At 37.2% G+C, this 16,516-nt stretch overlaps 1 non-coding gene across 1 annotated transcript; it reads left to right on the plus strand.

The window, feature by feature from the left end:
• The first annotated feature begins 202 nt into the window (after positions 1–202).
• LOC143667868 (U6 spliceosomal RNA) lies at positions 203–309 on the plus strand. The gene has a single exon (XR_013168176.1). It is a non-coding gene; the product is annotated as a U6 spliceosomal RNA (small nuclear RNA).
• Positions 310–16,516: the final 16,207 nt, after the last annotated feature.

Consider the following 16,516-nt stretch of genomic DNA (forward strand, 5'->3'; position numbering starts at 1 on the left):
AAGGGAGCATTAGAGACAGATAGGAAAAGACAGAAGAGAGAGGTGTGGAGAAGGGTGTAGAAATGAAGACTATCAATAAAGGTAAAGAAGAAAAATTAGATATGACATATAGAATCCAAAAGGCAAAATGGTAGAAGAAAGTACAGCCCTTACAGTAATAACATTAAATGTTAATAGATTAAATTCCTCAATCAAAAGACTGGTGCTTGCTTCAGCAGCACATATGCTAAAATTGGAACAATACAGAGAAAATTAGCATGGCTCCTGCACAAGGATGATACGCAAATTCGTGAAGCGTTTCATATTTTTTCCAAACAGAGTCGAGTGGTTATCCTGGAGATTATTCTTGCATTAAAAAGATATCACCTGTTTAGTTAAGGTGTTATGGATAGGTTGGAGGGAACTGCCTGAAAATGTGGAGGTGTGCTCTGGTGGCCATGTTTCTTGAAGATAATTGTATGATGATATGGCTGTCACAGTGTGACTGTGTGGTTGTGAGAGCCTTGTGTCTGATGTTCCTTTCATCTACCTTATCAACAGACAACTAGAACATATGGGTTAAAAATAAATAAATAATAGGGGGAACAAATGTTAAAATAAATTTAGCATATTGAAATGCTGGTGATTGGTGAAGGGGAGGGGTAAAGGGTATGGTATATATGAATTTTTTCTGTTTTCTTTTTATTGCTTTTTCTGAATTGATGCAGATTCTCTAAGAAATGATCATGATGATGAATATGCAACTATGTGATGATAGTGTGAGTGATCAATTATGTAACAAGAACAGAATGATCATATGATAAGAATGTGTTTGTATGTGGTTATGTATCATAAATAAAAAATAAATAAATTTTTTAAAAAAGACACAGACTGGCAGATGGATTAAAAAACAGGGCCTAGGGTGGGCCACGGTGGCTCAGCAGGCAAGAATGCTCACCTGCCATGCCAGAGGATGCGGGTTTGATTCCCGGTGTCTGCCCATGCCAAAAAAAAAAAACAGGGCCCATCTATAAGCTGTCTACAGGAGACACATCTTAGACACAAGGATAAACATAGGTTGAAAGTGGAAGGTTGGGGAAAGATATTTCATGCAAGCAACAATCAGAAAAGAGCAGGAATACCTATACTAATATCCAACAAATTAGACTTCAGATGTAAAACAATTAAATGAGACAAAGAAGGACACTATGTATTAATGAAAGGAATAATTCAACAAGAAGACATAACAGTCATAAATATTTATGCACTGAACCAGAATGCTCCAAAATACTTGAGGCAAACACTGAAAAGAGAAATAGACACATCTACAGTAATAGTTGGAGACTTCAATTCCCCACTCTCATCAATGGACAGAATCTCTAGACAGAGGATCAATAATGAAGCAGAGAATTTGAATAATACAATAAAGGAGCTAGACTTAATAAACATTTATTGAACATTATACCCCACAACAGCAGGATACACCTTTTTCTCAAGTGCTCATGGATCATCCTCAAGGATAGACCATATGCTGGGTCACAAAGCAAGTCTCAATCAATTTAAAAATATTGAAATCATACAAAACACTTTCCCAGATCATAAAGGAATGAAATTGGAAATCAATAATAGGCAGAGTGCCAGAAAATTCACAAATATATGGAGACTCAACAACACACTCTTAAACAACCAATGGGTCAAGGAAAAATTTACAAGAGAAATCACTAAGTGTCTCAAGGCAAATGAAAATGAAAACATGACATATCAAAATTTGGGGGATGCAACAAAGGCAGGGCTAAGAGGGAAATTTATTGCCCTAAATGCCTACATCAAAAGAGAATAAAGAGCAAAAATGGAGAGATTAACTGTCCACTTGGAAGAACTAGAGAAAGAACAGCAAACTAACCTCAAAGCAAGCAAAAGGAGAGACATAATGAAGATTAAGGCAGAAATAAATGAAATTCAGAACATGAAAACAATCGAGAAAATCAACAAAACCAGAAGTTGGTTCAATGAGAAAATCAATAAGATTGATGGACCCTTAGTGAGGTTGACAAAAAGAAGAAGAGAGAGGATGCAAATAAATAGAATCAGAAATGGAAGAGGAAACATAACCATTGCAGAAACGAAGGAGGTAATGAGAGGATACTATGAACAACTTTATGCTAATAAACTAGACAATGTAGATGAAATGGGCAACTTCCTAGAAAGATATGAACAAAAAACGTTGACTTGAGAACAAATTGATGACCTCAACAAACAATCACAAGTAAAGAGATTGAACTAGTCATTAAGAAGCTCCAAAAAAAGAAAACCCCAGGACCAGATGGCTTCACTTGTGAATTCTACCAAACATTCAAGAAAGAATTAATACCAACCCTGCTCAAACTCTCCAAAAAAACTGAAGAGGAAGGAAAGCTATCAAATTCATTCTATGAAACCAACATCACCCTCATACCAAAGCCAGAAAAAAACTAAAGAGAAAATCTCTCCTATGAATATAGATGCAAAAATCCTCAACAAAATTCTTGCAAATAGAGTCCAGCACCACATTAGAAGAATTATACAACATGACCAACTAGGATTCATCCCAGGTATGCAAGGATGGTTTAACATAAGAAAATCAATTAATATAATACACCATATCAACAAATCAAAGCAAAAAACCACATGATCATTCTGATCCATGCAGAAAAGGCATTTGACAAAATTCAACATCCTTTATTGTTGAAAACACTTCAAAGGATAGGAATAGAAGGGAACTTCCTCAACATGATAAAGGGACTATATGAAAAACCCACAGCCAACATTATCCTCAGTGGGGAAAAATGGTCCACTATCACCATTGTATTAGTTAGGATTCTCTAGAGAAACAGAATCAAGAGGGAACACTTGCAAATATAAAATTTATAAAAGTGTCTCATGTGACCGCAGGAATGCAGAGTCCAAATCCACAGGGCAGGCTGTGAAGCTGACGACTCCAATGAATGGTCTGGATGAACTCCACAGGAGAGGCTCACCAGCCGAAGCAGGAATGGGGCCTGTCTCCTCTGAGTTCTCCTTAAAAGACTTCCCGTGATTAGATTTAGCATCACTAATTGTAGAAGACACTCCCCTTTGGCTGATTACAAATGGAATCAGCTGTGGATGCAGCTGACATGATCATGACCTAATCCTATGAAATGTCCTCATTACAACAGACAGGCCAGTACTTGCCCAATCAGATAAACAGCTACCACAACTTGGCCAAGTTGACACATGTCCCTAACCATGACAACCATTTTTATTTAATATTGTGTTGGAAGTTCTAGCCGGAGCAATTAGGCAAGAAAAAGAAATACAAGGTGTCAAAATTGAAAGAAAGAAGTAAAACTCTCACTGTTTGCAGATGATATGATACTATATGTCAAAAACCCCAAAAAATCCACAGCAAAAATACTAGAGCTAATAAATGAGTACAGCAAAGTGGCCAGTTACAAGATCAACACTCAAAAATCTGTAGTGCTTCTATACACTAGTAATGGATAATCTGAGGGGAAATCAAGAAAAAAATTCCATTTACATTGCAACCAAAAGAATAAAATATTTAGGAATAAATTTAACTAAGGATACAAAGGCCCTATACAAAGAAAACTACAAGAAATTGCTAAAAGAAATCACAGAAGACCTAAATAAATGGAAGGCATACCGTGTTCATGGATTGGAAGACTAAATATAGTTAAGATGTCAATTCTACCTAAATTGATTTACAGATTCAATGCAATACCAATTAAAATCCCAAAAACTTACTTTTCAGAAATAGAAAAACCAATAATCAAATTTATCTGGAAGTGCAGGGTGCCCCAAACAGCTAAAAATATCTGGAGAAAGAAACATGAGGTCAAAGGTCTCACACTACCTGACTGTAAGGCATATTACGAAGCTACAGTGGTCAAAACAGCATGGTACTGGCATAAAGATAGATACACTGACCAACGGAATGGAATAGGGTGTTCAGATATAGACTCTCTCATCAATGGACAATTGATCTTTGATAAGGCAGTCAAGCCAACTCACCTGGAAAAGAACAATCACTTCAATAAATGGTGTTTGGAGAACTGGATATCCAGATGCAAAAGAATGAAAGAGGATCCATATCTCACACTCTATACAAAAATTAACTCAAAATGGATCAAAGACCTAAACGTTAGATCTAAGACCATAAAACTTTTAAAAGAAAATGTAGGGAAATATCTTATAAATCTTATAATTGGAAGCGGTTTCCTAGACCTTACACCCAAAGCATGAGCATTGAAGAAAGAAAGAAATGAGAACTCCTCAAAATTAAACACTTCTGTCCATCAAAGAACTTTTTCAAGAAAGTAAAAAGACAGCCTACACAATGGTAGACAATATTTGAAAATGATGCATCAGATAAAGGTCTAGTATCCAGAATATATAAAGGGATTGTTCAACTCAACAACAAAAAGACAAACAACCAAATTATAAAATGGGCAAAAGACATGAACAGACACCTCTCAGAAGAGGAAATACAAATGGCCAAAAGGTACATGAAAAGATGCTCAACTTCCCTGGCTATTAGGGAAATGCAAATCAAAACCACAATGAAATATCATCTCACACCCACCAGAATGGCCATTATCAATAAAACAGAAAATGACAAGTGCTGGAGAGAATGTGGAGAAAGAGGCACATTATTCACTGTTAGTGGGAATGTAAAATGGTGCAACTGCTATGGAAGGCAGGTTGGCGGTTCCTCAGGAAGCTAAGTATAGAATTGTCATATGATCCAGCAATACCATTGCTAGGTATCTACTCAGAGAACATAAGGTCAAGGACACAAACAGACATTTGCACACCAGTGTTTATAACAGCATTATTTACAATTGACAAAAGATGGAAACATCAATAGACAAGTGGCTAAACGAGCTGCAGTATATACCTACAATGGAATATTATGCAACTGTAAGACAATAAAATTATGAAGTATGTAACAACATGGATGGACCTTGAGGACATCATGCTGAGTGAGATTAGCCATAAAAAAGGACAAATACTGTATGGTCTCACTGATATGAACTAACAATAGTGAATGAACTTGGAGAATTTCAGCTAAGAACAGAGACCATCAGGAGATAGAAATAAGATAGCTATTGGGTAATTGGTGTTGAAGGGATACAGAATGTGCAACAGGACTGATTGTAAAATTCAGAAATGAATAGCACAATACTACCTAACTGTAATACAATAATGATAGTTGCACTGAATGAAGCTGAATGTGAGAATGATAGAGAGAGGAGAGTTGGGCCACAAATGAAATCAGAAGGAAAGATAGACGATAAAGACTGAAGATGGTATAACCTAGGAATGCCTAGAGTGGACAATGATAATCACTACATGTACAAATTAAAAAATGTTTTTGCATGAGGAAGAAGAAAGGAATGCCATTACTGCAGGGCATTGAAAATAGGTGATAATTCATATTTTTAAACTTTAACTTATATGTAAGACAAAAGCAAAAATGTTTATTTGGTACAAAATTTATAATTTGACTAGCGCATCTCCTAATATAATTTATGTGAACAGATTAATTGAACACCATAAGTACATGGAACCTTGAGTAGGACATGAGAGTTTGTAGGTTTGTCCAGAGTGATGCCCCAATAAATCCCAGAGTGATTTGAACAGTGAATAAAAAAGTATTTGCAAAGTCCCCTTGGAGGAATGGTGAGAAAGGGGGAAAATTCAACTTCCCCATGTGGAGAATTCCTGATATTCTCAAAAGCAGAGGGGACAATCAAAGCAATAGGTCAAGCCCCAAACCTTGGAGTTTGTTCATATAAAACTTAACCCCACAAAGGACAGGCTAATCCTACTTAAAATAGGCCTAAAAGTCACCCCCCAGAGAACCTCTTTTGTTGCTCAGATGTGGTCTCTCTCTCTCAGTCAACATAACATGAAAACTCACTGCCCTTCCCCTCTCTACATGGAACATGACTCCCAGGGGTGTAAACCTTCTTGGCAATGTGGGACAGAAATCCTAGAATGAGCTGGGACTCAGCATTAAGGGATGGAGAAAACCTTCTAGACCAAAAGCAGAAAGAGAGAAATGAGACAAAATAAAGTGTCAATGGCTGAGAGATTTCAGAGTCAAGAGGTTAGCCTAGAGGTTATTCTTACGCATTATAGAGATACTACCTTTTAGTTAAGGTATATGGAGAAGCTGGAGGGAAGTGCCTGAAAATGTAGAGCTTTATTCCATTAGCCATGTTTCTTGAAAATGACTGTATAATAATACAGCTTTCACAATGTGACTGTGTGATTGTGAAAACCTTGTTTCTGAATACGCCTTTTATCTACAGTATGGGCAGATGAGTAAAATGTATGGATTAAAAATAAATAAATGATAGAGGGAACAAATGTTAAAATAAATTTAGTAGATTGAAATGCTAGTGATCAATGAAAGGGAGTGATAAGGGGTAAAGAAAAAAACAGGGAAATGGGCTAACATATATTGGGTGGATGGAAATACTAGCAGTCAATGAGAGGGAGGGGTAAGGGGTATGGTATGTATGAGTTTTTTCTTTTTATTTCTTTTTCTGAATTGATGCAAATGTTCTAAGAAATGATCATGGTGAAGAATATACAACTATGTGATGATATTGTGAGTTATTGATTATATACCAAGAATGGAATGATTATATGGTAAGTGTTCATTTTTGTATGTTCTTATATTAAAAAAAAATTTTAATATATTTATGTATCTAGAAAATAATATAAAAATGAATGGGCTAAAGTTTCATGGAGAAAAGTAATGCTCTTATGAAGACCAAAATGTAAAACTGAGTGGAACCTGTGGTAGGTTGAATTAGGTACCCCAGAAAAACAGATTCTTAATCTTAATCCTTTCCTGTGGGTGTGAACTCATTGTAAATAGGACATTATGAAGTTATTATTTTTAGTTAGAGTGTGGCCATCTGGATCAAGATGGATCTTAATCCTATTCCTGGAGGAGGAAGCCGCCTTCCAGGAAGGAATAGAAGCTGGAAGTCAATGGAACCCCAAGAGAAAGGGGATGACACCACCATGTGCATAGTCATGGGATGGAAAAGCCGAGAACTCGAGGGTCATTGGCAGCTAGCCCCAGAGTACCACCTGCTTTGGGAAGAAAGCATTGCCTTGCTGACACCTTGATTTTGAAATTCACCCAGCCTCAAAACTGTGAGCCAAAAATTCTCATTGGTTAAGCCAGCCCATTTTGTGGTATTTGTGATCCCAGCCAGGAAACTAAGGCAGAATCCTTGTACATTGTCGATGGGAATGTAAAGTGGTGCAGCTGCTGTGGAAAGCAGCCTGGCGGCTCCTTAAAAAGTTAAACACAGAGTTACCATATGGCCTGGAAATTCCACTTCTAGCTGCATACCCAAAAGAATTGAATGCAGGGACTCAGATATCTGTAAAACAATGTTTATAGTAGTATTATTCACAATTACTAAAAGCCATACAAAAGAAGTGATTCAAGGATCCATCATCAGGTGAATGGATAAACAAAATGTGGTATATACCTACAATGGAATATTACTCAGCCATATAAAGCAATGAAATTCTGACACATGCTACAAAATGAATAAACCTTGAAACCATTATATTGAGTGAAATAAACCAGACACAAAAGGGCATATATGTATGATTCCCCTTATATGAAATATATAGAATAGGCAAATTCATGGAGACAGAAGGTAGCTATCAATAGGGACTGGGGAGAGGGGGGAATGGGTCATTATTGCTTAACACATACAGAGTTTCTGTTTGGAGTGATAAAAAAGTTTGGGTCACAGATGATGGCAATGGTAGCACAGCATTGTGAATGCAGTTAATACTATTCAATTATACACTTAAAAATGATTAAAATGGGAAATTTTATGTTATATATGTTACCGCAACCAAAAAAAGTTTTTAAGAAAACTTGAGTAAACATGATATTTATGAATAACATTACATAGATATTAATTTCCCCCAACATTAGTCCAATCAAAATTCCAGCAGATGTTTTGAGGAATTTGATAATCTGATTCTAAACTGTATATGAAAATATAAAAGAGATGAATATCTAAGGTAATTTTGAAAAATAGGAGTAAAGGAAGGAGTCATCCTACCAAATATGGACCTAAATCTAAGCAATTTTTTTAAGGTATGGTATAGTCTTAGGAACAGATCAATGAAGCATTATAGAAATTCCAGAAAGACTCCCACCCAGGGAGGAAACTCGGTTTCATAAACCAATAGAAAAGAACAAACTATTTGGTACATTTTCTTGGGGAAATTGACTCACTATATGGGGAAAACAAGATTGGATTCCCTCTATTACACCTAAATGTGAAAGGTAAAATTATAAGAATCGGACAAGTTATTAATCAAACAAGTTATAAAAAGAAAAAGCCATAAAGGAAAAACTGAAGTGTTTGACCACATTAAAATTGAGATTCGTGCTTTAAAAAGGACATCATAAACACGTTGAGCAGATTGGTAAACTGGAAGACGATATCAGCACTGTCTAAGATTGAGCTGGGTTTAGTATCTGGAGAAACTGCAAAATAGCAAGGAAAAAAATCAGGAAACCCTATTTTTAAAAAATGTGCAAAGCCTGTGAAAAGAAAATTAATACAAGAGGAAACACTAATGGCTAATAAGTATATGAAGAGATACTCAAGCTCACAAGTAATCAGAGAAAAGCAAATTAAAGCAATGATAAACCACTTTATGTTTACCAGATTGGCAAAAATTACAAAGTCAGAAAGCATCAAGTATTAGGCAGAAGTGTAAACTGGGCCACTCCAAGGAACAATCTCTCAGTACTTAGTAAAATTAATGATTCATCTACCAATAGCCTCATGCCTGAATATGTGCCCCCAAGAAACTCTCCCACAAAACCATAAGGATGCAAATGTTAGCAAAACCATAATTTCGTTTGTAACAGCAAAGACTTTGGCATCTCTATAGGTCCATCACGAGGAAAATGGGGAAGCAAATTACCATCTCCATATACATTGATTACTAGGCCACAGTCAGAATTTTGTGCATTAGATTTACGTACAGCAAACATGAAGAGATTTCAAAAGTATAGTGTTGAGTGGGGGAAATGAGGTTTTAGCCCAAAATCATTTATGCAAATTAATAAAAACACATGGAAAAACAATTCTGTATATTTCATCAATTATTTATATATACATATATATAACATATGAAAGAAGACCTGGGAAAATCTATATTACATATACTAGAACGAACACCTGCAGTGTGGGAGAATTAAAGGGAAAACTGGGGATGAAGGAGAAAACATTTTAAAAGAAATTAAAATATGAGATGCTTGTACTGACCCCTTAACTGAGAAACATGAACAAATCTACTCTGCACCTTCAAAGTACCAACCCCGTTCCAAAAAAAACCTGGGGAATTGCTTTACATGCATGTTATCTCGTTTAATCCTCCCAACAATGTTATGAGACAAGTACCATTGTTTGTCCCTTTTTATAGTTTGAAACTAAGTCTCAGAAAGGGGAAAATAACCTTCTCAAAATCACAGAGCACGTAAGGGGTAGGAAGGGGATTTGAACCGAGGGTCGTGTGACTCCCATGCCAGCAGTCTTATCATCACACTACCACCACTATTTAAAGAGCTCTACTAAAGTCCAATGGGATGGAACATAATAAAGTGCAAGTATTTTAAATCATTTCACCCACAACTGAGTTTTCTTAGACTCTAAAATGTTCACTGACACAGACTTATTTATTTTTAGTTGGCTAGCAGCACCTGATCAAGCAAAACAACAACTTAAGCTCAACAGTTTCACAGCTTCTAATGAAAAAACAATGTTGAAAAAAAAGCTGCTTCCATGATCCATCTTTTTGCATGATACAGCAACTTGTACCACAGACCATCTTTGCCCTAATAATTCGCATAATATTTTCAGTGCCAAGTGAACAAGGATATAAGAGTAAAAATCTATGTAAACCCAATATTAACATTTTGCTTCGCCTAAACAAAAACCTCAAGAGCAAATTTGCCCCCAAAATTATATTAGAGCAGAAAATGCAGTCTTGGAACTTTCTGAGAGCAAAGATTGGTAGCCTTAGATTATGCTTAACACATTATCTATGTTCAATAAATGTTGGGTGCATGTGTAGACGGGTGGATGGATGGATGCATGAACGGGTGGATGGATGAATGGATGGTTGGATAGGTGGGTGAATGGATGGTTGGATGGATGGATGAATTGTTGGATGGTGGATGAATGAAACTGGGAGTGAATGAGTTGGTAAATTATATGTATTCTTGGCTCATGGCTGGGATTTTTACCTAATAAGATAATCTACCTGCTTCCTTGAGTACATCAGGGTATTGCAGTATTTCGCCCCTCCCAATAAAACACCGTTGAAAATTTCAGTGCTATTTTAACCTGATATTTTCTCAACTTTCAGGAAACTGATTATTGCATTAATGAATACCCCAAAAATACATGCAGTCTGGAGAATGGCTTCAGTGTGACATAATTCAAAAAATATGAATACTTTGGAAATTGCTTCTTATTCTTTCTTCCCTTATGTTTTGTTTAGCCTTGATGTTAGGAGAAAAAATGAAGAGAAGACTCATCGTTAGCTCAATGGATTATTAGCACTTTCACATAAAGAGCTCCCTCAGACTCAGGGCTCATCTCTCATGTTTATAAATTCCCTGGGAAATGTGTTTCCTTGAGATGCCCTTTCAAGGTACCAGTTGTCAAACAGAAATCCAGCTCCGGCTACATCCTAACTCCCTGCCTGTCATCACACACTGAGCTTGTTTGCCTTGCTTTTCAGGGCCCTTTACTAGGCAGTCATCAGGATTCTGTATCAAATTCGTCCATGATACAGACTGGAACTCAAGAGACTAGAGAGCAATAAGTAAAAAATTACAATCCAGATTCCTAAAACAATCGTTTCAGTTTTCATTAAAGATTTCCCCACTGGTGTCATTTTCACTTGAACTTTCTCCAGCACCATTAAGCAATGTCCTGCCTGCCCACAACTCATAAGAAACTCAAACCCAGACACGGGAACAAAGATGCAGCTTTCTTTCATAAAAAAAAAAAAAAAATGTCTATGCTGTTTGCTGCATGGCATCCCACCCTAATATGGCCTTAATTGAGAAAGATGGTAAACTGTTCCCACGTTCCCATTTAACCTACCTATGTTAAAGTATATGAAAATGCCAAATACCCCCCTCTTTAGTTTATATAGTATCTTTCTCAATTCTCAATTGAAGGGGACTGTTACAGGATTATATTTTATGAATGCCACTACTGCCCTTGGGCAAGTTTCTGAGTCTAAATTTGCTCATCAATTTATTGAACTCATCATACAAAGTCCTTGTAAACATTCCTTCATTTAGTAAACAGCTTTTGAGAACCTATTCTTTGCAAGGCTTTTGGTAGCAGAGTCTATCCAAAGACAGCAAGGAGGGGGTGACGTCAGGAAGAGAGAAAAATGCGCAGACTGACAATTATAATTCAATAAGAGCTGTCGTGGGAAGTAAGAAAACTGGATTTGTAGTCACTCAGGCCTGACTTTGTAATCTTACTTCCATCTCTTCCCAGTTAACACTGGGAAAATTATTTAACCTCTCTGAGCCTCAATTTATAAATGGAGATTATAATGTCTTTCTCCTGTCTTGATAGGGATTAAGTTAGATGCTATTTGATAAGACTTTGTCACAGTCTCTAGCACATAAAAAGTATTAAATAGATGGCACGCATTAAGAATTAGGAAATCCCATACTGTCGACACCCCTTTCCAACAGGAAAAAGTTAGAATAGGAATAGCCCAAATACTCCTAAAAATTGGGAGACGTTCTCCAAGAAGAAGGAGGAGTTATGACAGAAAAGATAGGATTTAACAAATGAATATGACTGCTAAATCATTATCTTGATATTTCTTTTAGTCTTGGAGCAGCTGGGAGGAAAAACCTGAAATTGTGGATCTGTAACCCATACTAAACTAATAAACATATTTCACAGTAAAAAATGTTAAGGGAAAAAAATTAGGGAAAGACAAGATGGATTGAGAACACATAAACCAAGCACAGCGTCCAGTACGTAGGCACATGACAAATGTTAATTCCTTTCCCCATCTATATCATCTCTTCCCCCACAAATGAGACCATTTCCAAATTAGAAGAATAGACAAGGAAAATGCTATGTGCTGGTTTGAAATGATGTATGGACCCTAGAAAAGCCATGCTTCAATCCTAATTCCATTTTGTAAAGGGAGCCATTTCTTCTAATCCCTATTCAATACTATATATTTGAAACTGTAATCAGATCATCTCCCTGGAGATGTGATTTAATCAAGAGTGGTGTTAAGCTGGATTAGGTGACAACATGTCTCCGCCCATTTGGGTGGGTCTTGATAAGTTTCTGGAGTCCTATAAAAGAAGAAACACTTTGGAGAATGAAGGAGATTCAGAGAGAATGCTGCAGCACCACGAAGCAGAGAGTCCACGAGCCAGTGACCTTTGGAGATGAAGAAAGAAAACGCCTCCCGGGAAGCCTCATGAAACAGGAAGCCAGGAGAGAAAGCTAGCAGATGATGCCCTGTTCACCATGTGCCCTTCCAGCCAAGAGAGAAACTGGGATTCTGTTCACCATGTGCCTTCTCACTTGAGAGAGAAACCCTGAACTTCATCGGCCTTCTTGAACCAAGGTATCTTTCCCTGGATGGATGCCTTTGATTGGGCATTTCTATAGACTTGTTGTAATTGGGACATTTTCTTGGCCTTAGAACTGTAAACTAGCAACTTATTAAATTCCCCTTTTTAAAAGCCATTCCGTTTCTGGTATATTGCATTCCAGCAGTTAGCAAACTAGAACAAGAAAAGAGACTGGAGAGGTCATTCACAGTTTCACAGCACCAGGATCTTCCTGGCTGGTTGTTCTGCCATGTGGTCCTTCCGTTCCTAAACGCACTTCACGGTCAGGGATGACGGCTGGAACTCCAATTACTACGTCTCACTCCAGCCAGCAGGAAGACGAGCACACCTCCTCCCTTGAGTATGGGACAGTCGCAACCAATTCTAATACTAATTTTGTAGTGATAATTCTTGGGAAGACTGGAGGCATGCTGAACCAAGGCACTTTGATGAGCTGTGGGCTTGAACAGTTGCTCCAGCTTACAGAGAGCTGAATTCCAATGGTCACCACTGACCACAGGTGAAAAAGAGGATGGTGTCGTACCGTTCTTATGGACAGGAGAATTGCTGGTGCCAGACATGCTCTCCTACTTGCAAGACTTTCCTGAAAGTGGGGACATGCAAGGGTTTAGGACTCTCATAATCAAGTGACAGAAACCCCATTCAAATTGGTTTAAGCAAAAAATTAAAATGTATTAACTCACCTAATTGAAGGGGAATACTTTAGGAATGGCTGGATCAAGCACTCAAGTGCTATCGGTAGGAATCTGGCTTCCTACATTTGTCAGCTGTTTTCCTTGTGTTGTTTTCTTTCAAGAATATTCTTCCCATAGAGAAGAAAGATAGATATCAACAGGTCATATATTTTTATTTCAGGAATTCATAGATAGGTAGGTAGGTAGGTAGATAGCTAGACAGACAGATAGATAGACAGACAGATAGATATCTTTCCCAATAGCAAAAGTCCCAGGATCCTCCTTGGCTCTGTTGGTCCAACTCGTATGAGAATATTTTTGATTGGGCAGGCATGGGTCATTTATCCATTCCTATAGTTGAGAATGGACTGGGCCTAGCTGAACCATCTGCCCTAGAAGTAGGGAGGCCAATGTCCGCAAAAGAAAATAGGTGTGTTATTACACAAAGAATCTGTGGGTAAGTAAAAATCTTAGATATCAATTACACCTTCCTAATGCTCGTTTTCTAGGCATTCTATAGAACACCTGAGAACACATTCAGACGGTAACCAATCTCAAAGGGTTCCAGCAGAGTCAAAAAGACAAACAGCCTCAGAATTGCCATTAAGGCAGTTAATTATGTCAAATTTATCATCCTGATTCATCATTCATCATTTAACCTCAAGAACACCAAGCCTCCAAGTTGTTCTTTTTTTTTAACAAATGTGAGGCAATGCTTACAAGAACTAGCAGACATGACTGTGACTTACAAAATGGAAAAAAAAAAAAGTAAACTAGAAACACAATTTGATATGATTTAATAAAAGTTTTGTTTCCACTGCTTCTCCAGGGAACCTCTGCACATTTTCTTTCCACTGACAGTTATTATCTCTACCTTTATTGAACAAGGGGACCCGGAACACAGCTGCCTAAGATCAGTAAAGAAAATCATTCTTTTATTAATAGGACTGTTATTAGTAGGGAAAAAAATCCATGTTTGGGGGTTAGCCTTGGAGTTACAGGCCATTTTGAAGAAATATGGCTAACTAGTGCCAACATTATTTCAGGCAACTTCGTGATCAAATGTCCTATTATGTTGTTTAAAATTTTTATAGCGATTGTAAATCAGAACTATTTCATATTTGCCCTAAATATTTAGGTGCTACAGGGAAAGCAGATCAAATTAAAGGGGACCATACACACTTTTTACTGGGATCTCCCAGGGATATAAATCATTCCTCTTGCAGCAAGGAGTTCTTCAGTAAACATGCTTGCAAAAACAGCATTCGATGCTCCTCCAGCATTTTCAGTAAAGGGATGATTTGGATTACAACAGCAGTACCAAGTCTTTCCATCTTCAAATTGGGGACCACATGCCAAGAATCAAAAGATGCTGCTCAAAGTCTCCCAGAGATCTTAAAGGTTTTATGTAAGTTTCAAACTACTTTATTCCATTGTTTCAACCCTGAATATGCCATGAAACAAGAAGATGTAGCAGCAGATGGGAAGAATGACCAATATCCATAAGCATCTGGAAGGAATTCTTCTTTCTTTTTAGAAACAGAGGGTTAATATCTATCAAACTTTAAGATGCATACCCCTTGAGCAGCAATTTCTGTTTTAAAGATTGAACCTACTGATACACTCACATATATACATAAAGATAGATGCACCAGAGTACCTAACACAGCCTTCGTCACAGTAGGAAAAGATTGGAAATAATCCCAAAGCCTTTCACTATGGTGCTGATTAAATAAATTCTGGTATAGCCTCACAAAGGAATAATACAAGGCAGCCATTAAACAGAATGAAACTTGTCTAGTTGAATGGAAATGGATCCTTAAGATACGTTAAGTAAGAAAAAATTAAGAAGCAGAGAGGAATACGTAGAGTATGATGTCATTTTGTATTTTTTTAAAATATACGCAAATATTTTATTGTGAACACAGAATATTGCTGAAGAGAAACCCAACAATTGCTTCTTTGGAGGCAAACAGAGACTAGCTTTCTTTTCACTGTTCTATCTTTTGGCACCATTTTTTGAACTTTTGACCATGTGTGCATATACATTTTTTAAATACAATTTTAAATTGTAAACAAAAAGAAATCTGGTATCTTGCAATAAATCTAACAAGAAATGCAAAAAAATTTCTTGAAAAAAATAGTAAAACTGGTTAGGATAGATTAGAGCTCTGAAAAAAATAGGGAAATACACCATTTCTTTGGATAATATGAGAGATTGAAATTTGTTTACAACTTTTCACTTCCACCCTTAAAGAATTATACTGCCACGAAACTTTGCAATCACAGAATGAGGAAATACGTGAAGCAGAGGTGGAGGAGACCCCACAGTCTGGAGTCAAGCCAAACCAATCTAATAGAGCCCAGGACAGAGAACAACTGTTTCTGTTATAACCAATAAAGACCTGTGAGTCAGAGAATAACTGTTTCTGTAAAAGCAAGGATTTGGGGGGATGATTGTTAGTGTTTTAGTTTGTTAATTCTGCCAGAAGTGTGTTGGCTTCTATAACGGGAATTTTTTTAAGTTATAAGTTTACAGTGCTAAGGCCATAAAAATAGCCAGGCTGAAGCATCTAGAAATACTTTGACTCAAGAAATGCCAATCTGGGAAGGCATGTGACTGGCACCTGCTGGTCCTTTGGCTTCTGGTTTCAAACAGCTTCTCTGGGGCATTTTCTTTCTACAGCTCCAAACTGTCTCTGTCTGTGTCAGCTCTGAGCTCTTCCCAAAATGGTTCCCTCCTAAAGGACTCCTGTAAGTGACCCACCTTGAACGGTGGAGACAGAACTCCATGGAAACCAACTAATCAAAAAGTCTCACCCCTAATTGGGTGGGTCAAATCTCCATGGAAACTACTTAATCAAAAAGATCTCACTATAAACAATATTGAATCAGTATTAAGGAACATGGCTTTCCTGGGGTACATAACAGTTTCAGACTGGCACGTGCAGCTTTTATTGTAGCTGTATCTGATTGATAATGATGGAAAGACTAAATTACTTCCTTTGGTTCTCTCCCACCTCTACTGGGAAAATGTTCCCGATTAACCTCATCCCACTCTATACTGTGAGCTCTTCAATGGCAAGAGCTATGTGTTATTCCTCCATGTGTCCCCAGAATT

This window comes from Tamandua tetradactyla, chromosome 23 (genome assembly GCF_023851605.1).
Source record: "Tamandua tetradactyla isolate mTamTet1 chromosome 23, mTamTet1.pri, whole genome shotgun sequence".
NCBI lineage: Eukaryota > Metazoa > Chordata > Mammalia > Pilosa > Myrmecophagidae > Tamandua > Tamandua tetradactyla.